At 47.3% G+C, this 24,108-nt stretch overlaps 1 protein-coding gene across 1 annotated transcript in view; it reads left to right on the forward strand.

Annotated features, from left to right (window-relative positions):
- Nucleotides 1–24,108, forward strand: part of GLIS1 (GLIS family zinc finger 1) — a 242,179-nt gene that overhangs the window by 15,032 nt on the left and 203,039 nt on the right. The window lies entirely within an intron of this gene.

The following is a 24,108-nucleotide window of genomic DNA, read 5'->3' on the forward strand; positions in this document are numbered from 1 at the left end:
CCTTGGGGAGCATCCACTTGAGAGGGTGGGCAGATGGCCATAGACGCGTTGAGATGGGGCTGGCATGCTGGCTACCAGGCCTGCCTCCTGTTGGAGATACACATGTGAGTCCTAGGGTCTGTCCTATTCTCAGAGTGTTCATAAGACAGCACTGACAAGAGAGATCAGGGCAGTCTTCCATGAGAGGTGGCATTTGAGTGGCCAGACCAGGTTCCTTAGTGCTGGTTGCTTAGTGGGTAGCCCTGAGCCAGCTCATCCCTGGAACTGGAAACGTGCTGACAGTGCCCTGAGCAGCAGCTTAAACGGGAATGGCGGAATATTGGTTTATTCTTGTAGGTTCCTGACTCTTAAGAAATTACTTAGTTTTTACTCCTAGTCCTTCTTTGGGAAGTGACTGACCATTTAAAGGTAATTTAATTTAATACTCTTTATTTGTTCCACTCATGTAAGTACTATATACCTACTGTAGAAACTTTGGAAACTATAGAAACATGGAAAGATGGAAATAATACTTGCTCAGAATCTCAGCCCCAGTAATGACTACTGTTTACATTTTGGTAGGTTTCTTTTCAGTCTTTTTTCTGTGCTTGTCTGTGTATTAATATAGTTTTATATCATTGAGATCATTCTGAATATAGTTTTAATACTTACATTTAAATTTAAGGCCAGGAGTGGTGGCTCACCCCTGTAATCCTAGCACTTTGGGAGGCCAAGGCGGGCAGATCACCTGAGGTCAGGAGTTTGAGACTAGCCTGGCCAACATGGTGAATACTGTCTCTACCAAAAATACAAAAATTAGATGGGCAGGGTGGCACACACCTATAATCCCAGCTACTTGAGAGACTGAGGCAGGAGAATTGCTTGAAGAACATGGGAGGTGGAGGTTGCAGTGAGCTGAGATCAAGCCACTGCACTCCAGCCTAGATGACAGAGTGAGACTCTGTCTCAAAAAAAAAAAAAAAAGTAAATAAATAAATAATAAACTTAACATTGAACATAATAAACCTTTTCTATGTTATTAACATTCTTTGTAAAGATTCAGAAATATGTTACTTTTTTTTTTTTTTCCTTTTTTGAGACAGACTCTCACTCTGTCGCCCAGGCTGGAGTGCAGCGTCATAATCTTGGCTCATTGTAGCCTCCACCTCCCAGGTTCAAGTGATTCTTCCGCCTCAGCCTCCCTAGTAGTTGGGATTACAGGCATGTGCCACCAAGCCCAGCTAATTTTTGTATTTTGAGTAGAGATGGGGTTTCACCATGTTGGCCAGGCTGGTCTCAAACTCCTGACCTCAGGCGATCCACCCGCCTCGGCCTCCCAAAGTGCTGGGATTACAGGCCTGAGCCACTGCACCTGGCCTACATTTTTTTTTTTTTTTTGAGATGGGGTCTCGATGTCACCCAGGGTGGAGTGCAGTGGCCCAATCACAGCTCACTGTAGCCTCCCCTTCCTCAGGCTCAGGCAATTTCCCTCCTCAGCCTTCTGGTAGCTGGGACTGCAGGCACACACCACCACGCCTGGCTAATTTTTTTGGTAGAGACAGGGTTTTACCATGTTGCTCAGGCTGGACTTGAATTCCTGGGTTCAAGCAATACTCCCACTTCGGCTTCCTAAAGTGTTGGGATTATAGGAGTGAGGCACCACACCTGGCCCGCATATTATGTTTTATTAAATTCATTGAAGTATTTTGAATAGATGATACATTAAAATGATCCAAAATTTGGAAGGCCCAAAAAGGGTTCTTAGGGAGAGCCTTCCTCTTCTGTCTTTTGTCTGGCCTCTCAGAGATAGTTTATGTGAATACAAACAAATATGTATATATATTACTTGCATGTGCACAATAGTTCAGAATTTTCAGCTTTCCCGCAGTAAAGCTAATGCTGCAGTGAATATCTTTATGTAGTAATCTTCATTTGCGTTTCTGATTATTTTTGTAGGATAGATTCCTAGAAGTGGAAATTACTAGGCTACAGGGTAGTAACATTTAACACATATTACCACATAGTTCTTTGGGAAGGGTACACTGATTTTCACAACTGCAGGCATTGCTGTCTCAGAGAACTGTATCTTTACCAGTGTTTCAGCATTTTCCTAATTTGAAGATGGTATTGACATCTGGTTTCATTATCATAAAGTTATTAGTATAGTCAAATAGATATTGTGTGTTGATTCAGAGTTCTTATCTCCTCTTTTGCAAGTTGGTGTTTATGTTGGGCATCTGAATATTTTACTTATAAAATTTAAGAATTGGCATTTTTAAAGTGCTGTCATTAAGGATGTTAATGCCTTTGTTCATCATATTTGCTACTAATATTTTTATGAGTCTGGTGTCTTAATAAGTTTTTTATGATGATTTTGAAATAAAAAGTTGAATTTTATGTCATATTTCCAAGATTTTATTTTGTCTTTTCCCTCATTGCTTTCTTTTTGTCGTTCACCACGTCCCATCATTTGTTGTTATTACTATTTGTGGGAGCTTGTTTTATTAACATTCTAAAAATAAACTTTTATTTTTAGCGAAATGATGCCAAACATGTTTTTAAAATCACCTAATAAAATAAGGCTTTAAAGAGAGCCCCTCCTCCACCGTCACACTCCAGAGAGGCAGCTGCCTTCAGCCAGGGCTGCCGTGGTGCCCACCTCCAAGGGGCACCAGGTGTGTAGACCTGGGTAGCACAACAGCCCTGCCTTCGACTCAGTCATTTTTTTTTTTTGGTGTGGCATTTTCTTCCATACATCTCAGTTACAAAAATAAAAATAGTGGAAGCTAAACTTTATGTGGCATTTATGGTCCAGGCTTGCTTCAGGTGCCTTACAAATATCATTCCTTTCATTCTCCCAGCAGCCCTAGAAAGGAGTTACTCTTACTCTCCCCGATTTACAGATGAAGAAATAAATGTGGAGGAGGAAAGGAATTAGTCCAGGGTTACGCAGCTGGTGAGTGGTGGAGCTGGGATTAGGCCACCCTAAATAGGATTTCTGCTCCTGTTCCTGGATCAAGTATACTTACTGTCTACTGGCTTCCTATTACGGTAGATGAGGATTTAGTTCTCTTTTTTTTTTTCCTTTCAGTCATTCAGTAAATGATTTTTATTTATTTTATAAAAAATGTATAAATAAAAATTTATTTTATAAAAAAGTGATTTTTGTTTTTTCCTTTTAGTCATTTAGTATATTTTTACTGAGTACCTACTGTGTGCCAGAAACTTTTTCTTTTGAGATGAGGTCTTGTTTTGTTACCCAGGCTGGAGTGCGGTGGCATGATCTTGGCTCACTGCAGCCTGGACCTTTCCGGGCTCAAGTGATCCTCCCACCTCAGCCTCTAGAGTAGCTGGGACTACAGACTCGCGCTACCATGCCCAGATGATGATGTATGTTTTGTAGTAGTGGAGTTTCACTGCATTGCCCAGGCTCAGAAACTAGTTTATTTCTTTTTAAAAATTGATACATAATAGTTGTACATATTTTTGGAGCACATGTGGTATTTTGATACATGCATACAATGTGTAATGATTGAATTGGGGCAATTGGGACATCTATCACCCCAAACATTCACCCCCTTTTTATGTTGGGAACATTCCAGTTTCTCCCCTCCAGCTATTTTGAACTATTACTGTTGACTATAGTCACCTTACTGTATTACCAAATGCTAGATCTTATTCTTCTGCCTAGTTTTGTACCCATTAACCAACTTCTCTTCTTTTTTACCTCCCCTCACTCTTTCTAGCCTCTGGTAACCGCCATTCTACCCTCTACCTCCACGAGAACAACCTTTTTAGCTCCCACATATGAGTATGAGGAACATACGATATTTTTCTTTCTCTATCTGGCTGTTTCACTTAACATAACGACCTCCAGTTCCGTCCATATTGATGCAGATGACAGGATTTCATTCCTTGTTGGCTATAGGCAATAGTGCTGTAATAAACATGGTGATGGTATCCTTTTACTATTATTATTATTTTTTTTTTTGGTAAGAGTCTTGCTCTGTTGCCCAGGCTAGAGTGCAGTGGCATGATCTTGGCTCACTGCAACCTCTGGCTTCTGGGTTCAAGCAATTCTCCTGCCTCAGACTCCTGAGTAGCTGGAATTACAGGCGCGTGCCACCACCCCGGCTAAGTTTTGTATTTTTAGTAGAGACAGGGTTTCACCATGTTGTCCAGGCTAGTCTCGAACTCCTGACCTCAGGTGATCCACCTGCCCCAGCCTCCCAAAGTGCTAGGATTACAGGCGTGAGCCACTGTGCCTGGTCTTAGATATCCCTTTGATAAACTGATTTCCTTTCTTTTGGATGTATGCACAGCAGTGGGATTGCTGGATCATAGGGTAGCTCTAATTTTAATTTTTTGAGGAACCGCTGTACTGTTTTCCATAATGTCTGTCCTACATTCCCACTGTGTCTGAGCATCCCCCTTTCTCCACAGAGGATTTAGTTTTCTTCAACCTCCACTCCACCCCCATCTTACTCACTAGCACTACCCCTCCCTCCTTCCTCCTGCCCCAGTTGCATCACAATTCTTTGGGACTACTGGGACTGTGTGTAACGGGGTATTAATGTAGGCGTTGTGGGTCTGGCTGAGTCCTAAGACAATGGATCTTAACAGTAGGTATTGGCCACTGCATTCCAAAGTAGGACTTCGGGTGTGTAAACTCTGATTTTGAGATCCTTTCCTGGCTTACGCTTTGAGGACATGAAAGGGTTGAGGTGGAAGAGCCCACAGAGAGGATTTCTTCAGAGAGAATTGTTGAGACTCTGATGTTTTCTTCCCCCATGCCAGGTGGGCAGGGAGGGAACGCTTTTTCCTTACCTCAACTCAAGAGAGAAGGGCTTTAAAAGGATCAATCAGAGAACTGGGCACAGCCCTGGAAGCTGAGCAGTGACGGCATTTGATCCATGCCTGGAAATACGAAGCATAAAAGGCTGTGGTTGGAGCCCCTGCTTGGTGGCAGAATGAGGAGAGGCAGCTGCATTGTTTCTGCCAAAGATGGGGCAGAGGCCGTGTTCAAGGGACCCGGTCAGTGGTCGTTTTCAAACTGATCCTGCCCAAGAGAGCTTCTTGCGAGGTAGAGGTGAGAGGCTGGAAGTGTCCCACGGGATGCATGAGGATGCCTGCCAACTAGGGGAGCTCCCTGGGACCCCACAGAAGTGGCCCAGGGTAACACAGTGGGCACTAAGCATCCAAATCCAAAAAGCTCCAGTGGACAGAGTCAGGGGTCTGAGACACTGACCCTGGCAGGCCCAAGGGGAGGGGAGAAGTCTGATCGTACATGAAAGTCAAACGAGATTATTAATCTGGACAGGACATCTTAATTACTAACATGAGACTGTTCTTGGGACTAAAAAGAGTCCGGGCGATTGTTTATGGTCTAGGAATGATCCACAGAATTAAGGGAACTTCCAGACTTCCACAGGCTTTATAGGAGTAGGGGGTGGGGATGGGGAACAAGTCTGCAGATAGAGTTTTAGAAAGGACAGTGGCAGTGGCATGGGCTGGGGATGGTAAAGCTGTTTCTGTAGCACCCTCTGGAGTCTACTTTTTCAGCATGGTGGTTATGTTTGGAATAGGATGTCAAATCAAGTCATGCACCATCAGAACTTTTCCTTTCTACTACAGTTTTTTGTTTTCCTGAGGTTACATATGACGTCTTTTTTCATTTGCTTAGTTTTATATTTTATATTTTATATGGGGCTGTTACCACTCCCCCACCCTGCTACTCCATCAGTCTGTCAAATTCCTGTGAATCATACTTTCTTGAATGTCCAAATGCATTAGGTTCCCTCAGTTCCATCTCTCCCGTACTGCAGACTGGTTTAGAGGTGTGCATCCACACCTTGCTGACCTTCCGAGGCTTCTCTTCAAAACTCTCCTGTGCCCCTTGGATTCTGGTTTACTATATATCACAAACTGACTGATTTCGGCAGAGAAGATTTTGTTAAAACGATGCTGAGTGACTCTCAGAATTTTCTATAAGACTAGAGAACCAGGCTTGGAAAACCACATAGCCAAGAATCTTATCCCAAATCCCACCACAGGGCTGTCCAGTGAAAATGCCGCTGGGCCCTGGTGCACAGCTTGCATTGCTGCTGTAGTGGGGGCTGTAGCTGACCTCTCTGTTGTCACCTGTTCCAGAGTGGACCTGAGCCATCTCTCTGGAATCATGGTCTGGGGTGGATGCTTCGCACTGGCAGAGCCTAGGTCATGTGCCTGTACCTTGGCTGCATGGGAGGCTTGGAAAGCAAGTTTTTTTTTTAACTTAAATTTTTGTTGAGCACCTGCTCTGAGTTAGGCGCTCTTCTAGATGCTGGGAAGATAAGCAAATAGGCAAACATGTCTGTACTCACAGAGTTTACATTCGAGACAAGGGAAGACACTGTAATCAAGTAAACAAGGTAAATATAAAGTTTACCAAATGATGGCACAGGCTGTGCAGACTATGGAGAGAAAGCAGTGAAGGGAGATGGAGGCCTGCTGAGTTACAGTGCAGTCAGGATAGGGTGACATTTAAGCAGAGACAGAGGATCTGCAGGATCTGACATTTTCAGTGACTGGGTGTGTGTGTGTATTGGGTGAAATGGGGATTTTGCCTTATAAGGTGAGTAATTTTCCCAGTAGAATAAGTGTTTTCAGATGCTAGGCACCCCCCAAAAAGGCAAATGTGCTTTGCATTGTGTTTTCCTTCTTCTTGGTTTAGCCCCATAATTTGCTGGAGTGTATTCTGCAGTGGCTTGGTGAGAAAGGTGAGTAGGTGTGTATGTCTGAAAGTGTTTCATTACTGATGGATAGTGTGGCTGGGTAATTTTAATAAGAGTGAATCTTTAAATGTTTACCATGTGCCAGGCACTGTCATCACTGCTTTACGTGGATTAATTCATCCTCACATCAAAGAGGTGATAGAGATTATTATTGTGCCAATTTTATTGATGAGGAAACTGAGACCCAGTGAGGTAAGTACCTTGGCCGTCATCACAGCTGGTAAGTAGCAGGTCTAGGATTTGAACTTGGGCCATCTGACGTCAGGACAGATCCTGTTAAGAATTTTGAAGAGAAAATCCCATTGTCTTCCAGCTTCCCACATTGCTGTTGAAAGTCCAATGCCATGATGACTTATGATACTTGCTCTAGACTCTGCATTTCCTCCACTCTACCCCATCAGTTTTTCTAGATGGTTTATGAATTTTCTGTCTATCTCTGGTGTTCTGAAATTTTCTGTTGAGGTGGGGTTTTTTCATTCATTGGGCTGGATACTTGGCGGGCCCACTGTTTCTGGAGACTCATGACTTTCAGTTCTAGACAGAGTATTAGTTCTTTGACATTTTTTTCATATAATTTCTCTACTGCCGATTTCTAGAAATCCCCCTAGTTGCCTGTTTGGCTTTCTGTATTGATCCTCTGCATTTCTTTGGTTTTTATAATACCTAGCTCTTTGTCTTTTTGATCTGTTTTCAGAGAGTTTCTTTGACTCTTTTTCCCATTTTCTTTTTTATTTTAGTTATTTTTAGGTTGCAAAAGCACTTTCATGCATTGTGCCTCCATTTATGGATGCAATATCTTATCATACCTCTCTGAGGAGATTTTTAGGATTTTAAACCATCTTTTTCCTTTTTCCCTGTGTTCCTATTTTCCATTCATTTCATTTGAGTTCCACTTGTTGATTGTTGTTGTTCCTTTCAGGTTGCAGGTTTTCCTCACATGCCGATGATGACTCTCCGGCCATACGAGGATGTCAGATCTACTGACCCTCCCCTTTCCCCTAATGGTCACCCGCTTGTCCTCACTTCCTTCCTTGCCTAGCTTAGTGTTCATTATGATTACACCTCCCCAAGCACCTTCAACCCTCTGCCTCCCTCTCCCCCTGTTGTTCGCACTGTTGAGCCCCTACGCTAGTTAAGATCGAATCACCTGTAGCTGTCTGTCAAATGGCGCTAGAGGAGACACACAGCACCCTGAAAGAGCCCAGTCTGTATCTGGGAGTTCAGAGCTCTGGCAAATACTCTCCAAGCCTTGCCTCCCACTTCTCTGCAGGAGCTGGCAATGCCCCTCTTCTATCAACAGCCAAACCATCCCAGGGCTTTGCATCCACCCTGCCACTTCCTTGGAGACTGCGACTGCACGCTTCTGCTGTGACCTTCCCTGCAGTGCAACTCTTGCCCTCTCCAGAGGTCACTCCTATTGGCATACAGCTGTGCTCCAGGACCTGCCAGCTCAAAAAGCAAAGCCACCATGCCTTCCTGCAACTCATCCCCCCTCCTGCCACTGCCCCATTCTCCACTTCTGTTTGCAGCCTTCCTTCCCTCACTTCCCATTCTCTGTCCTCCTCAGTCCACCGACTGCTCTTGTCAGGTCCTCCACGGCCTCCATGGGGCCAGATCTGGTAACCCTGTCTGACTCTATCTCACTTGTCCTCTCAATAACATTAGGCACAGTGACCATTCCTGGTGGGCCCTGGCCGTCTCCCTGCACCGGCAGCTCCTTCCCGCCGCCCCCTGCTGACATCCCCACCTCAGTCCTGAACCTGTGCACACTGCCTGGTCTGAATGGTTGCAGGAGTCTCTTCATTGGCCTCCCAGCTGCCACCCTTGCCTCTCTGTGTTCTGTACCCAGTAGCTGGCGTAAATGCATTTTAAGTTGTCAGTCATTCAACAGCGTCACTGTTGAAAGCCCTCCATCGGCCCTCTGTTCTCCTGCCCTGGCCTCCAAGGCAGATGCAGTGTCCCTGCTTGTCCTCCACATGACTCTGCCTCTTTTGCCACACTTGGACCACACTGACCTTGCACTAGGGCCTTTGCATGGCCCATTCCCTCCGCCTGGTGTGCTTTTCCAACTCACCTGCCCATGGTGGACTCTGGACTTTTCTGCTTACATATCACCACCCAGAAGGGCCTTCTCTGATCACCCTGTTTCTTTGTGTTGTTTTACTCAAGAATGTAGACTTGGCCAGGCACGGTGGCTCACACCTGTAATCCCAGCACTGTGTGGGGCTGAGGTGGGCAGAATGCTTGAGCCCAGGAGTTCGAGACCAGCCTGGGCAACATAGTGAGACCTTGTTGCTACAAAACATAAAAAAATTAACTGGGCCTGGTGGCATGCACCTGTAGTCCCAACTACTTGGGAGGCTGAGGCAGGAGGATTGCTTGAGCCCAGGAGGTCAAGGCTGCAGTGAGGCATGATTGTGCCGTTGCACTCCAGAGTGAGACTCTGTTTCAAGTACATAAATACATACATAAATAAAAATAAATTTAAGAAAAGAGTAAAGACTTGAGTTTAAGAAGGAAGACTCCATGGGAAGCAGGCCCTGCCTAAAGCAGTGCTTGCTGCACAGTGGGTCCTGACTCCAAGTGGGTGGCACATCCTTTGCTGCCCCTGTCCATCTCAGTGACGGTCACACTGGGTGTACATCTCCCCAGGGAGCAGGGCCACACTTAATTCATCTCATCTCAGCACGGGGCCTGGCACAGCCTCTAAAGAGGCTTGGCCACTATTTGTAGTAAAAAATACACTTCTTGTTAATCTCACATGAGCCCTAGTTTTGATGCTGCCCGCAGCTGGTACAGTGGAAACGATGGGGCTGCCAGCAGTCAGACCATCATGAACTGGAATTTTCACACTGTCTTGAGGACCAGGCAGGCTATTTTTGTAAGATCTCTCAGTTTTCTCTTCTATGAAATGGGGTTGATAATGCATGTCCTAGCTCCTGGTAAGTCTCAGGTGAGATACTGGGTAAAGAAGTACTTACATTTTTTTAATACAAAACTCCAATAAAAGGGTATTTGCATAACTCATTCTGCAGTTGAAATGCAGTTACCATTTATGGAGCACCCCTGTGCTATAATCAGGTGCTGTTCTCATGTTTATGTAGCTCATTTAATCTTTTCAACACTCTTGCGAGGCTTCTGGTAATTTTACAGCTGAAGGAGCTGAGACTCAGAAGATGAATGACTTGCTGGTGATTCTTGGAGCTTGTGGGTGCCTCTGTTTTCTTAGGCTCAGCCCAGTCTCCTGCTGACTTTGGACCTTGTTTGTCTTTCTAACAACAAAACCCCAAATTGCTGTTTCCGGTTTCTTTCTTATCTTTCTTCACTTAGTAACTTTGCGGAGAAGGGGGAGGTTGGAGACAGTGGAGGGAAATGGGGAAAAGGTGTTAGAAATTGCCCTGTCCAGCCACACACCCCAAAGCTGGAGCACAGATGAGGCCCTCAGGGGGCCGGGGTGTCTTTCTATCGGAGCCTGTCTACACCCTCTGGATTAGCTAATGGCTTTCAGGGCGAGTTAGCTACCATCTTAGGAGCTATCCCCACCCTGTTTTAAAAGGTCTTTTCTCCTTTATCTTTCCTTTGCTTCTCCCTTGCTCTCTGGTGTGCCTCTCTCTCTCTCTCTTTTTGAAGTAGGATCTTGCTCTATCACCCAGGCTGGAGTTGCAGTGGTGCAATCACAGCTCACTGCAGCCTCAACCTCCCGGGCTCAAGTGATCCTTCCACCTTAGCCTCCTGAGTAGCTGGGAGTATAGGTGTGCGCCAGTAAGTCCAGGTAGTTATTTTTAAAAAAATTTTTGGCAGAGATGGGGTCTCACCATGTTGCCCAGGCTGGTCTTGAAGAGATGAGGTCTTACCGTGTTGCCCAGGGTGGTCTTGAAAAGATGAGGTCTCACCATGTTGCCCAGTCTGGTCTTGAAGTCCTGGCATGTCTCTGTCTCTGTTTATATTTTGTCACCTCTTCTTTCTACAGCGTCTCTGTTTCCTTCCTTTTTGGTGTTTCTCTTGATACGGTCTCTATTTCTGACTTTCTCTTTTTTCCCTCTGCATCTTACCTTGGTTTCTGTCTGCCTCACTTTTTATCTGTGTTTTTTCTTCCTCTTGGTTTCTGCCTTCCTGGGTCCATATTCACATTTGGGCTCCTTTTACCTGCTATTTCTGGCAGTGCCACGTTTGCAGTTGTGTTAAAGGGGAGTCCATGTTGTAGCCCACCGCCGATGATGGCTCTTACCTGCACCTGAACTGCCTAGAAATCAGAGCCTGGGTAGGACCAGACAAAGCCTCACATGATCAGGTCCTGGGGCACTCGGGAGGAGGGCAGGCTCTGTGAGCCACTTCTGCCAGCCTTATGGGTGGGTCTGAGAACCACCCCAGTGCCTGTGACCTTATTCAGTTAGAGGATGCTTGCTGACCTCTCCTCTGTGCCAAGTCCTGTGCTGGGCCCTGCCTTCAAAGGACTCCTGAAAAGGATATGGACTTGGAGCCTGCTTGTTGTGACCAGAGCTGCACAGGTATTACCAGTTGTACACACAGGAGACCTGCAGGGCCTTTATGAACCACCTGCAGATTCAGACTTCTTGGCAGCAGGTTGCTGGAGCCCGGCTTTGAATGATGAGGAAGCCCTTTACTAGATGGTGGGCAGGGAGGAAGGCATTCTGGGCCCTTGCTATTTAGTGTGTGGTTTGTGGACCAGCAGTATTGGCATAGCCTGGGCGCTTCTTAGAAATGCAGAATCTCAGCCTCAGCCCAGACCTACTGCATCAGAATCTGATTTTCACAAGGTCTCTGGGTGATTCGTGTGCGTATTGAAGCCTGAGAAGCACTGCTTTAGGCAGACTATCTGTGCAAAGGCCTGGTAGAAGGGAAAGAGCTGGTGTGTTGGGCAGTGGGGAGGAATTTGGTGTTGCCAGAGCAGAGAAGGGCCAGAATGAAAATTGGACTCAAACAGTGGCTGAAAGTGGCCAGAATGGGCCAGAAAAGAAGATTGGACTCAAATTGTGCTGAGACTTCAATGACTCTCTAAGGATGAGAACAGAGCTGGGGCATTGCCTGCTCCTTCCCAGAACCCAGACTCACAGACCCACAGGCTGCCATACTAGTGAAGGCCTGTAGCGATCATCAGGCCCTGCCTTCCCATTAGATGAATGGGGAAACTAAAGCCCAGAGATCCCAGGTGACTTGCTTAAGGCCACACAGCAAATCAGAGGAGGGACTGGACTCCAAACCCATGGCTCTGTGACACCCCAGCTAGTGCTCTTTTGGGAAAATGTTAACTGATAACAATGACTGCCACTTGTGAAGGTTATGCTGCATGCCACACACTGAACCAAGAGATTTCCATTGGTCTAATGAAACAGTTCATTTCCCTATTGTGATCTCCATTTAACTGACAGGAGACTAAGGCTCTGAGAGGTGAAGTCACTTGCTTAAGGACTAATTTAAGAGCTGTGCTCTGAACTTAGCTTGGCGGACCCTGGGGCCTGAGCTCCCTGCTGTGCTGTTCCCACCTGGAGGAGAAGCAGACACAGGTCAGCTTGAACCTGGAGGCAGCAGGAAGGCACAGAGGCTTTTATTTGTTTGTTTATTTATTTATTTATTTACTTGCTTATTTATTTACCTTTTAAGTTTTACCTTCCTTTTTTCTTTTGTTTTTAAGTGACACATAATGATTGTACATATTGATGGGATCCACTGTGATGTTCTGATACATGTGTACACTGTGTAATGATAGAGGCTTCCACACAGGGCAAGGACATGGTTAGGCCTGGGCTCTGGGAAGATCACAAAGGTGTGGTGGTCATCAAGTGCTTGGTGTGGCCTTGGATGAGCAGGTTCCTTCCTTAGTTTCCTCATCTGTGGGGTTTGCACGGCAGTTCCAGTAGAGGGTCCGAAGGTCTGTTCTGTGTCTGACTTCGGGTGCACCATGCTGTGACTGAAGAGGTGCTGGTGGGTGACTTGGCCTTGGACCCACCAGCGTTTTCCTTTTGACCTGTGATAGGGTGTGAGTGGTTTCAGTCTTGGGGTGTGGGGTACGGGTGTGTGTAGTCAGAGAAACTTAACTTCAGGAAGGCGGAGGGGTGGCAGTTCTGTTGGAGGAGGGGCTGGTCAGCCCCTCCAGCTTGGCCACCATCGCTGACTCCTTCCCACATGTGATTCTGATTAGGGGGCCTGTGTAAAAGTTACCTAAACACCACTCTAATTACTCTGTTTAGGAACATTCACATGCGTGGGAGGGTGCCTGGCACTGGCTTCCCACATGTGCTGGGGGTCTGTGGGAGGCACCATGTTTGCACGAGCGTGACAGGCCCTGTGTTGGAACTTCACAGCCACCTGGGGCCAGGGAGCCTGCAGGAGGAGCTTGGAGAGCGCGTCCCCAGGGTTCTCCCGCCCTGGCAAGCAAAGGGGTAAGACTGACCATTCTAGGCCCTTCTTGTTGAAAATTTCTCGTCCTCCCTGTGAAGTAGGTGTTATTGTCCCCATGAAGAATGATACAGAGCCTCGGAGGAATTTATGAGCAACAGGGAGCATGATTTGGAATCAGCAATACTGGTCCTCTCACTTGGGCAAGTCTCTTCACCTCTTTGAGCTGCAGTTGTTCATCTGTCTGAGACCACCTGCCTCGCAGGCTTATTATGAAGACGGAATGAGATAGAGCTTGCGAGAGGACGTGACACATCTAACCAGGGCCACTGTATCGCACAGCCCCCAGGGGCTCCACGCTATGGCCCTGTGGCCGTGCCCAGCCCTTAGGTGTGAAATGTGAAAGGCCGTGGACTGCTTATTTCATTTACAGTCTAGAGGGGGATGCCTCCAGGTAGAGAATGATTCAGAAAGCCCCCCAGAGATGGAGATGGGTGGCATTTGGGGGACTTGGGAGAGCCTAGGGCAGCACCCTGGATTCTTTGGGGGTTCAGAAAGAAGGAGCTCATCTTCCAAGCTGAATGGGCAGTCCCAGCTGGGGTTTGTAGCTGGTGGACTGTTAGTGTGTGGGCAGCATGAATCCTCAGGGAAATTGTGATGTGGGCAAAGGTCTCTGGTGACTTGTACTTTACCCCACCTGTTCTGTACAAGTGCCCCCCTCCCGTCCTTCTGTACATCTGTGGGGACTCCCATGTCCCTTTATACCTGTCCCCTAACCAGTCTCCCAACAATAAGGCTTTCACCCATCGAGCCGTCCACTCCATCTTCATGCCTGTCTGTGTGAACATCCATATCTTCATCCACCCACCCAGTCACTGAGCAGCAGACTTTCACCACGCCTGTCATGTACTCTGCTCTAGCTCTGGACTACGCTATGCAGAGATGAATGGGAACTCCCTCTGTGGGATTCATGGAAGTGGGCTTGGCTTTCTGTCTCTGACATTAAGGAGGGCCCATCAACACCCTGACTTTCCTTTAAAAATGAATCAGATCGGAGAATAAATACGAATGAGTCTTTCCCTTCCATTTGTACACCTCCTTGTCCATTTGCCCATTTACCCATTCATGAATGAACCCAGCTGTCTAACCCACCCACCCATCTATGTAACCAGCCAGGAAACCATTTAACTGCCAGGAATCACCAACTTACCCATCAACCCATTCACCTTCACACCATCAGCAAGTATATATATATATATGTGTGTGTGTGTATATATATAAGTATATATGTAAGTATATATGTGTGTATATGTATGCATGTGCGCACACACACACACACACATATATATTTACATCATAGTGTTTAAGTTAACAAGCATATTTTTAAGATCCCAATATGTGCGAGACACTGTATCAGATTCTGGGGCAAGCAAGTGACTTGGACTTGATTTTAAAGTCCCTTCCATCTCTGACTTATGTAAACACAGAAGCATAGGAAGGAATCCTACTCTCATTTATTCAACAAATCCATATACTCAATAAATAGTTATTGAGCCCCACTCTGTACCCAAAGTCAAATACTGTGGTGAACAAGACAGATGATCTTTGACTTCATGGAGTTTACATTCTAGTGGAGGAGACGGTAAACAAGTAAATGAATAAATCATGATTGTGGTAAGTGCCCCTGTGTGCTGGGTATGGGCAGGCTCCCTGAGGGAGCTTGCAGCCTTGTTGGTGGTGAGACAGGTATGCACAAAGATAACACTCCCTGGCTCTGCCAGTGTGTGCTGTGTTCTGGATGCAGTGCACTTTAACCATAAGGACTGCAGGTGGTCAGAGGGGCAGCCAGGGAGAACTTCCTGGAGAGGAGAAGCCAGAGGTCAGCCTGGGGATGGGCCAGGAAGTAAGCTGGGTCACAGCACTGGGGGACCTGCCGAAACCTGTGCCAACATGCCTTTTGTTCCTGAGTTACCTTGATGCCCAGGAAATGGGAATTAGCCTTGCCGCTGACTTGCTAGGTGACACCAGTCCCATGCACACCCAGCCCCAGGACCAGAACCACCAAATGAAGGGGTTGGAATAGATGAGTTGCAAAATCTCCTGGACCATGACTCTGAGATCTATGAATTCAGTTAAAAGGGGAGACATATTGATGTTATATTTCATGGTGGCATTCTTGAATATTAATACTAGTATATTAATACTATTTTGAGTAATAATCCTTGTGACAATCCTGTCAGGGAAGAAGTACTACCTCCACTTGGCTGATGAAAAAACTGAGTCCACTCTGTCAAGCTGTCTTTAGCTTTGCTTTCCTTTCTTTTTTTTTTTTTTCTTTTTGAGACAAAGTCTCGTTCTGTTGCCGCCCAGGCTGGAGTGACACGATCTCGGCTCACTGCAAGCTCCACCTCCTGGGTTCAAACGATTCTCCTGCCTCAGCCTCCCAAGTAGCTGGGACTATAGGCACCCACCACCACATCCAGTAAGTTTTTTGTATTTTTAGTAGAGACGAGGTTTCAACATGTTAACCAGTCTCGATCTCCTGACCTCGTGATCCACCCGCCTCAGCCTCCCAAAGTGCTGGGATTACAGGCGTGAGCCACTGTGCCCGGCGCTTTGCTTTCCTTTCAAAGCTCCAGGGAGAGCTTCACCAGGTTGGATGGCTTTGCATGTCTGAAAGCACAAGCCTGGTGTGGGGCACACACTAGGGGTACATGAGCGCCTTCTTTGTCCAGTATCTCATTTAAGATGATAAATGTTGGCCAGACATGGTGGCTCACGCCTTTAATCCCAGCACGTTGTGAGGCTGAGGCAGGAGGATCCCTTAAGCCCAAGAGTTTGAGACCAGCCTGGGCAGCATACTGAGACCCTATCTGTACAAAAGATAAGATGGTAAATGCTCACTTTCATTTCTTTTTGGGGAAAAAAAATCAATAAATGGTTTTGATTTCTTTTTCTTTTTTTTTGAGATGGAGTCTTGCTTTGTCGCCCAGGCTGCAGTGCAGTGGTGCAATGTCAGCTCACTGCAACCTCTGCCTCAGCCTCCCGAGTAGCTGGGACTACAGGCGCTCACCACCATGCCTGGCTAATTTTTGTATTTTTAGTAGAGACAGAGTTTCAGCATATTGTCCAGGCTGGTCTTGAACTCCTGACCTCGTGATCCACCCGCCTTGGCCTCCCAAAGTGCTGGGATTACAGGTGTGAACCACCACACCCGGCAGGTTTTGATTTCTTTAATAGCAAGAATCTTGCAACAGAACATGTTGTTAACTGCTTTCCTATTAGATGAGGATCAGGCAAGTTGCAGATAATAGCCTCATGGTCCTAAATGGCAGCTGGGACTTGAACTCTAGGTTGTGTGACTCCCCATACCTCTTCCTCATCTTCTTTCTCCCTGCTTCCCCAGCCTCCATTTCAGGTCTTCAAAACAGCCTGGGAAGGTGCCAGGGAAGGAAGGGGACTAGAAGGGAGGAAGGAGGGCTTTTATCATATTATCCTTTGCTGCATCCCCCATATAAGGAAAATGGGGGGTGGGGGGAATGTCCTTTCTTTTAAAAAAGAAGCTTCTGGGGCTCTAGGAGTCTTTCTGCAGAGGAGAAATCTAGGTTTTGGTCCAGCCAGGAGCACTTTGTGATTTGACAGGTGTTGGTAAGGCAGATTCTTTTGTTGAAGGGCTTTTCGTGCACTATGCTAACGGACCAGCCCCAGCTTCCCTATTAATTATGAACATTTAGAAATGTTTCTGAGTATACCCCGAGTTCCTGCTCATGAAACTCTGCAGGTCGGAGGCCACATGTGTTTTGATTTTCTTATTTGAGGTATTATGTGTTCAAGGTAGATTTATGCTACAACCTTTGTTTATTGACTTGTACTTTTGCCTGTGAACCTAATGGAACATGACAGACGATATTTACAAGGCACGTGTTTCTGATTAAATCATGTGAGACATTAAAGGCCGATAAATGAAAGCCCCTTTGAAAGGCCAGGTTCAGAGAGAAGGAAGCAGTCCCTGGTGGGGCCTTGAAGGTGGAGTCACCCCCTCAGCTGGTTGCAGAAAATGCTGAAGGTGGCAGGCGGTCCCTTTGCTGGGATAGGACTGTTTGTCACCACTTCCCATCTAGGGACCTAGGCTGCATAGAGATCTGAAGGACAGAAAGAGTCCCTCTTCCTCTCAACCATCTAGGAAAGAGGGAAGGGAAAAGAACGTATCTTTTTTGAGCACCTACTGTGTGCCAGAGTCTGTCATGTAAGTGCTTTCCTACAGAGACCAGCCCGTCAGCCTAACAACTCTGAGGCTGTTACCATCTTGAAGGGGAATCAGAATGGCATGGGGCTAAGAATGTTGATTGCAGTTTGTAGGAAGCTTCCAGGTCCCCGCTGTGCCATTCACTGTCTTTGACACTGGGCAAGTTACTTAACCTAAGCCTTGGTTCCTTGGTCACCTGTAAAATGAGCATAATAATAGTATCGATCCCTTAGGTGTGCCCCAGAGTACATTAGCCAATATTGTCATTATTAAAGATAAACTGAGGCACTTTTCAAGGTCACTGCACATAGGGGATGGCAGCAGAATCCAGTCCTTCTGATTCCAAAGCCTTTCCCGAGGCTGCTCCGGTGGGAGGTGTGGAGACAGCAGATGGGCGGCAAGGGTTGGCCTGGCTGCCTGCTGCACCAGTTACTGGGGTATTCCCTTGGCCTTCCTCGGAGTTCCCGGGAGCATTGATGGGAAAGCTCAGTGGCAGGATTAGCCTAATTGGGAGTCTTTCCGCGGAGGCTAATTAAAGGATTTAGGTAAATATAAAAAGTGGAAACAGCTTGTGATGGAAGGCTCCCCTCACCTCCCTTCTTCCCTTTCCTCCCTTCTTCTGCCTCCTGTTGTCTCTGAAGGAGTCTGGGGTTGGCAGCTGCTGTCTCAGGACTGAGCACAGCCAGAAAACTCACCTTTTTTTTCTTTTCTGCACACCTGGTGGCAGGTGACCTGAGAACTAATGAGAGCAAGATTGGATTTTCTTTTCATATTTAAATGTCTCAGTAGGACCTCTAACTAGCTTACCAGTTGTTTTATAGGAGCAGAAGCTGCAGAGAAGAGAGAAGGAATGATTCCTCCCCACTCCAACTCCCCAAGAGGAAAAGTTTGCTTTTGGCAACATTGACTTTCTCTAAGATCTTGTATTGATCAGCACTTGCCATTTCCCTGGAGATTTGCTGCCTGATTTTTATTTAGATGCAGAGTGAGGGAGGAATCTGTGGGGATGGGGAAGCTGCCTTTGGAGTCAGCCAGCTTGGATTTACCCTCTGGCTGTATCACTGCCACTTGCCAGGAGGCACCTTGGGCAGGTGGCTCTCTCCTCCCAGGGCTCGGTGTCATTGTATGATACATAGTAGCTGTGGGAATCAAATGCGATAGTAGCTGTGGAAGTTCTGAACTGGGCCTCCACACTGAGTTAGAATCTGCCAGATCTTCCCAGGAAGCAGCATGAGGCGTAGGAAAAGCCCTGAGAAGCAAAATGCCTCCTTCACTCATTGGCGCAATGCTGTTGGGTGCGCGTTGGGGGCAGGTGTGAGTTCATGCTCTCCCTCTTCATTTCTCCTCTCCTGGCCTCACTTTGCTCATCTGCAAAATGGGGAGGAGACTCTCTTTTCTGCCTCCCATAAGGTGGTGACTGTGAAAGCAGCTGGCAAGCTGCAACCCCTGTAAATTCAGTAATGCTAACAACCGTCATGCCTCACGTGGAGGGTTACAGACAGCAGTGGCCTCCTTTAACTTCCGCTCTCGCTCACTACGAGCCAGTGCTTGGAGAGGAAGTGACTTGCTCCAGGTTTGGGGGCTGCTAGAGCCACAGAGCCAGGGGCTAAACTGAGGTCTGCCCCGCTGAAGGCCAGGCTGCCCTCCGGCTCCCCTTGGCGAGACCCTGGGCTCCCTGAGATGGAAAGCAATGGGCTCACATGCAGTACGCTCCTCAAGCTCCCTCTGTCCTAAATGAACTCCTCTCCCTGCCCCTTCTCTCCCTTCCTTTCCCCTCCCCCCCACTTTCTCACCACAGTTTATCTGCTCACCCAGGCCCAGGGTGGCAGGGCTGTGTGTGCAAGGTGGGGAGTCCACTGAATTAAAAGACCCCCTGAGGACAGGGACTGGCTCAACAAGAAAGCAAATGGCCCTGCCACTAATTCTGTGTGTCCTTGGGTAAATTACTGTCTGTGCCCTGATTTCTTCATCTGTAAGACAGGATTGTTAATGCCTGCCTTATTCCTGCCATAAGTTTGTTTAAGGGATGGAAAGTAGTGCTGACAGCGAGCAGGTGGGAACCGGTGGAAAGTGCCATTCGCCAAGGTGCTGTTTCAGACATGGTGGTCCTGGAGGAGCACCCCAATTTCTGCAGTGTTGGCTGTGGGCAAACATTTCTTCCAAGTGGAGAGAGAAGATTTTTGAAAGGCCACATATCATCTTAAATGCACAAGTGCCACTGAAGGAGAAGGGTTGTTTGTTTAGTAGGCAACACTGATTCTCAGAACAAGCTAAACAAATCCCCCTTATTGAAGAATGTTGCTCTGGGCTAGGCTTGATTAAAATAGGAAAATCTAAGAGGCTTAAATGTATGCGGTTTTGGTTGTGGAGGGATCAGGAGTGCTTCGCCCTGCCCTGCGTCTTGCTGGACGTGGTCATTGAGTTGTGAGGCTACTGAAGGTCTGTGTAGTGATGGGCCCATCCAGCACCGATTTTACCAATGAGGGGCTGGAAAGCCGTCCCGGCCCAGGCAGGCAGTATTCTGAGCACCTCCCTCTGGGCTCTGAATGCCTTGGGTTAGGAGGTTTGTGTCTGGGGCTGTTTGGAGACTAGTTTGCTCTGTGAACTCTTTGGGTCAAGGGCTGTCCTATTGCCTTGATCTATTTGGAAAAGTGAGGACTCATGCTTTTTTTTTTTTTTTTTTTGTAGAGACAGGGTCTCACTCTGTCATCAAGGCTGGAGTGCAGTGGTGTGATCATAGCTCACTGTAACCTTGAAATCCTGGGTTCAAACAATTCTCCTGAATAGCTAGGACTATAGTTGTACATCACCACACCTGGCTAATTTTTTATTTTTTATTTTTTAGAGATGGGGTCTTGCTATGTTGCCCAGGCTGGTTTCAAACTCCTGGCCTCAAACAATCCTCCTGCCTTGGCCTCTTAAAATGTTGGGATTACAGGCATGAGCCCTTGCACCCGGCCTGACTCATGCTTTTGAGCAGCTCTGGGTGCCAGGGCCTGTACCAGGTTCCCCATGTATGAGTCTCCTTTACACCTCTCTGTCTCTGTTTCCTCATCTGTGAAATGGGGATAATAATAGTACCTACTTCGTAGAGTGGTGGTGAAAATAAAGTGGGGTTAATACATAGAAAATGCATAGAACAGTGCCAAACACAGAGCAAATATGCAGTAAACGTTGGCTTCCACCAGGGCCCTGCCAGGGAAGGATGAGGTAAGTCTTTACATCTAACGTAGCAGAGGCTCAAAGAGCTGAAGCCACTTGCCCATGCTGGCGAGTGGCAGAGCAGAGGTTGGGGAGCCTAGGTCTGGCCGACTTTGAAGCCAGAGAAGATCTGTTGAGCAGATGAGAGCCTTGATGCCACAGCACTCAGCAGAGGCCTTTTGGGTGTCAGGAGAACCCCCTCAAGAGGACAGGCCGTGATGGCCTTCAGTGCCATGCTCCCACAGCCCGGTGGGCAGGCCACGTTTCTGCAGACAGGATCCTGAGGCCTGTGGATGTTAGCAGACTGGTCAGGGTAGGCTCTTTGTTTTATGACCTTGCAGAGAATGTGGCCGGAGTCTTCTGTGGCTGAGGTCCCAAGGCAGACCTTGCTGACAGGGTTCCTCATTAATTGGGCTGGGTTGAGTTTCAGGGCAGACTGTCAAGTGGCAGTAACCCCTGCCCTGGAGAGTAGCCCCCTCCCCTCACATCCTGCTATCTGAGGTCATTGCTGTGAGTGTGACCCACAGCAGTGATAGGGAAACTCTGGCCTGTGGCCAGGTGGCTCTGGGTCAGCCATCTCTTTCTCCTGTTCCTGCCCTGTCTAGAAACCCCTGCCACCCTCTCCCAGCAGGCCACAGCTCCCCTACTTGGAACCTGGGGGCAGATGGCAGGGGGAGGCTTCTTCATGCTCGTGTGTGCTAATGTGTACTGCATGCTTACCCTGTGCCTGGCACTGTTCTGAGCACTTTCTTTGTGCCAACTCACCTGCTCTTCACCACTGCCCTGTGAGTAGGTTCTATTCTTATCCCCATTTTACAGGTGAGAAGAAAGCCTTGGCATCCTCCTGGAGAGGCATTCTGGTGAGGGGAGGAGCACTGACCTTGGAGTTCCAGCCATAGCCCCTTCTGACCCCACAGCACCCTGCTGCTGTGATGGCCGGGAGTAGAACGGGATCTGCCATAAAAGTCACCTACGTGGGCAAATACAGGAGCGGGGAAACAGGAAGCCTGCCTGCCTTCCATGAACATTTGTTAAATGCCAACTCTCTGCCTGGGCTGACTGTAGAGGAAGCTGGACTTTTTTTTTTTTTGAGATAGAGCCTTGCTCTGTCACCCAGGCTGGAGTGCAGTAGCACAATCTCAGCTCAGTGCAACCTCTGCCTCCTGAGTTCAGGTGATTCTCATGCCTCAGCCTCCAGAGTAGCTGGGACCACAAGCATCCGGCAAAATTAGCTTGGCTAATTTTTGTATTTTTAATAGAGATAAGGTTTCTCCATGCTGGGCAGGCTGGCCTCAAACTCCAGATCTCAAGTGTTCCACCAGCCTCAGCCTCCTAAAGTGCTGAGATTACAGGCATGAGCCACCACGCCCCGCCCAGTTCTTTCATTTTCAGACAAAGTGCATTTGCAGCAGTGTGTCTTTTCATGTAGGAGGCAGAGGGTCCTAGTGGTTAAGAGCCAGGGCCCTGGAGCCAGACTCTAGCTTAGATTTGAATCCTGATTCTACCACTTACCAACTTGGGCAGTCATTTCTTTCTATGCCTCAATTTCTGCATCTGTAAAATGGGGCCACAATAGGACTTAGAACAGTACCTGGCATGCCATGAGAACTCTCAGTAAGTGCTCCTTTTGACAGCGGAGGAGGGTGTTGGACAGCCGGGAGCTCTGGGAGGTTCTGAATCCCAAATTTCCTCTTCTTGGGGAAGAAGACTCTTCCTGAGTCAGGAGTTCAGAACCCTGCCTAATCCACAATGAGATGGTACTTCACACCCACTAAAATGGCTGTCATCAAAAAGACAGGAACAAGAGTTGACAAGAGTGTGGAACAGTTGGAATCCTTATACACTGCCGGTGGGACTGTAAATGGTGCTTTTGCTGCGGAAAATAGTCTGGTAGTTCCTCGAAAGGTTACCATTTGACATAGTTACCATTTGACCCCCCAGCTACACTCCTAGGTTTACACCTAAGAGAATTGAAAGCTTGTGTCTCCATGAAACTTGTACCAAAACGTTAATAGCAGTATTATTCATCATAGCCAAAAAGTGGAAACAACCCTAAATGTCTATCAGCTGATGAATGGTGTATCTGTGAAATGGAATATTATTCAGCCATAAAAGTAATGAAATACTGACATCCTACAACACAGATGAGCCTTGGAAACGTTATGCTGTGTGGAAGAAGCCAGACACAAAAGGTCCTATGTTATATGAATCCATTTACATGAAACATCCTGGACAGGCAAATCTATGGAGACAGAAAATAGATGAGTGTTGCCAGGGGCTGGGACGAGGGGAAATAGGGAGTGAATGCTAACAGGTACGGGTTTCTTTTTGGGTGATGAAAATGTTGTGGAATTAGGTAGTGGTGATAGTTATAGAATACAGTAAGAACCACTAAATAGTGCACTTTAAAAGGGTGAATTTTATGGTGCGTGAATTGTATTTCAAATGTAAAAAGAAGAGCAAAAACCAAACTCCTGCCGGATCTGACCCCTCCACGCTCTTAGGGACCCACCCTCATGCGTGCTCCATGCATTTACACGAGCAGAGGTCGTGCGTTTGTTCATGTTACCCTCCATCCTTCCTTCCTGACAGCTGTCTTGGGCCGAGATGTGCGCGCTTCACAGATGCTGTCACAGGAAGAAACCCAGAGCTTTGGAGCCACGGAGCTGCGTACCCTCCCATTCCCACCCCTTCTTCTAGGTCTCGGTTTCCTTACCTGAAAACAGGGAGGAAAGGAGGAGGAGAGACTCTATGGCACAGGGCTGTGATGAGGGGGTGGTGAGGGCTGGCAGTGGCCCAGGGGCACATCTGGAACGGGAGTATCTGACTCCTTCATCTGCTGGTTCCTCCAGGCCACGGGCCTTGCGCACTGTAGATGTTCCCATTTGAGGTAGCGTGGGACAGTTGGCTGAGACCCTGGCTGAGCATGTAGTGGGCTCTGCCATCCCGTGATAGAGGCATCCCAGCTCAGAGTCCTGGTTTTGGGTCAGGGAAGCCTGGATTTGAATCCCAGCTCTTCTTCTGGCTGTGTGACCTTTTCCTGATCACTCAACCTCTCTGTGTTTTAGGGTTGTATATCTCCCCCAATTCATATGTTGAAGCCCTAACCCCCAGTATGATGGCATTTGGAAATGGGGCCTTTGGGAAGTAATTAGGATTAGGTGAGGCCATGAGGGTGGGGGCCTCAGCATGGGAGTAGTACCTTACAAGAAGAGACACCAGAGAGCTTACTTTCTCGTTCCCTACCATGTAAGGACACAGTGGGAAGATGGCTGTCCACAAGCTGGGAGAGACACCTCACCAGAAACCTATCATGCTGGCATCTTGATCTCGGACTTGCAGCCTCCAGAACCAGGAGAAGTAAGTTTCTGTTGTTTAGGTACCCAGTCTATGGTACAGGTTGAGTATCCCTAATCTGAAAACCTGGAATCTGAAATGCTCCAAAATCCGTAACTTTTTGAGTGCCAGCATGATGTTCAGTTGGGGCATTTCAGACTTTGGATTTTGGATTCTCAGGCTAGGGATGCTCAACTGGTCAGTATAATGCAAATC

This window comes from Trachypithecus francoisi, unplaced genomic scaffold (assembly GCF_009764315.1).
Source record: "Trachypithecus francoisi isolate TF-2019V2 unplaced genomic scaffold, Tfra_2.0 Lachesis_group12, whole genome shotgun sequence".
Lineage (NCBI taxonomy): Eukaryota > Metazoa > Chordata > Mammalia > Primates > Cercopithecidae > Trachypithecus > Trachypithecus francoisi.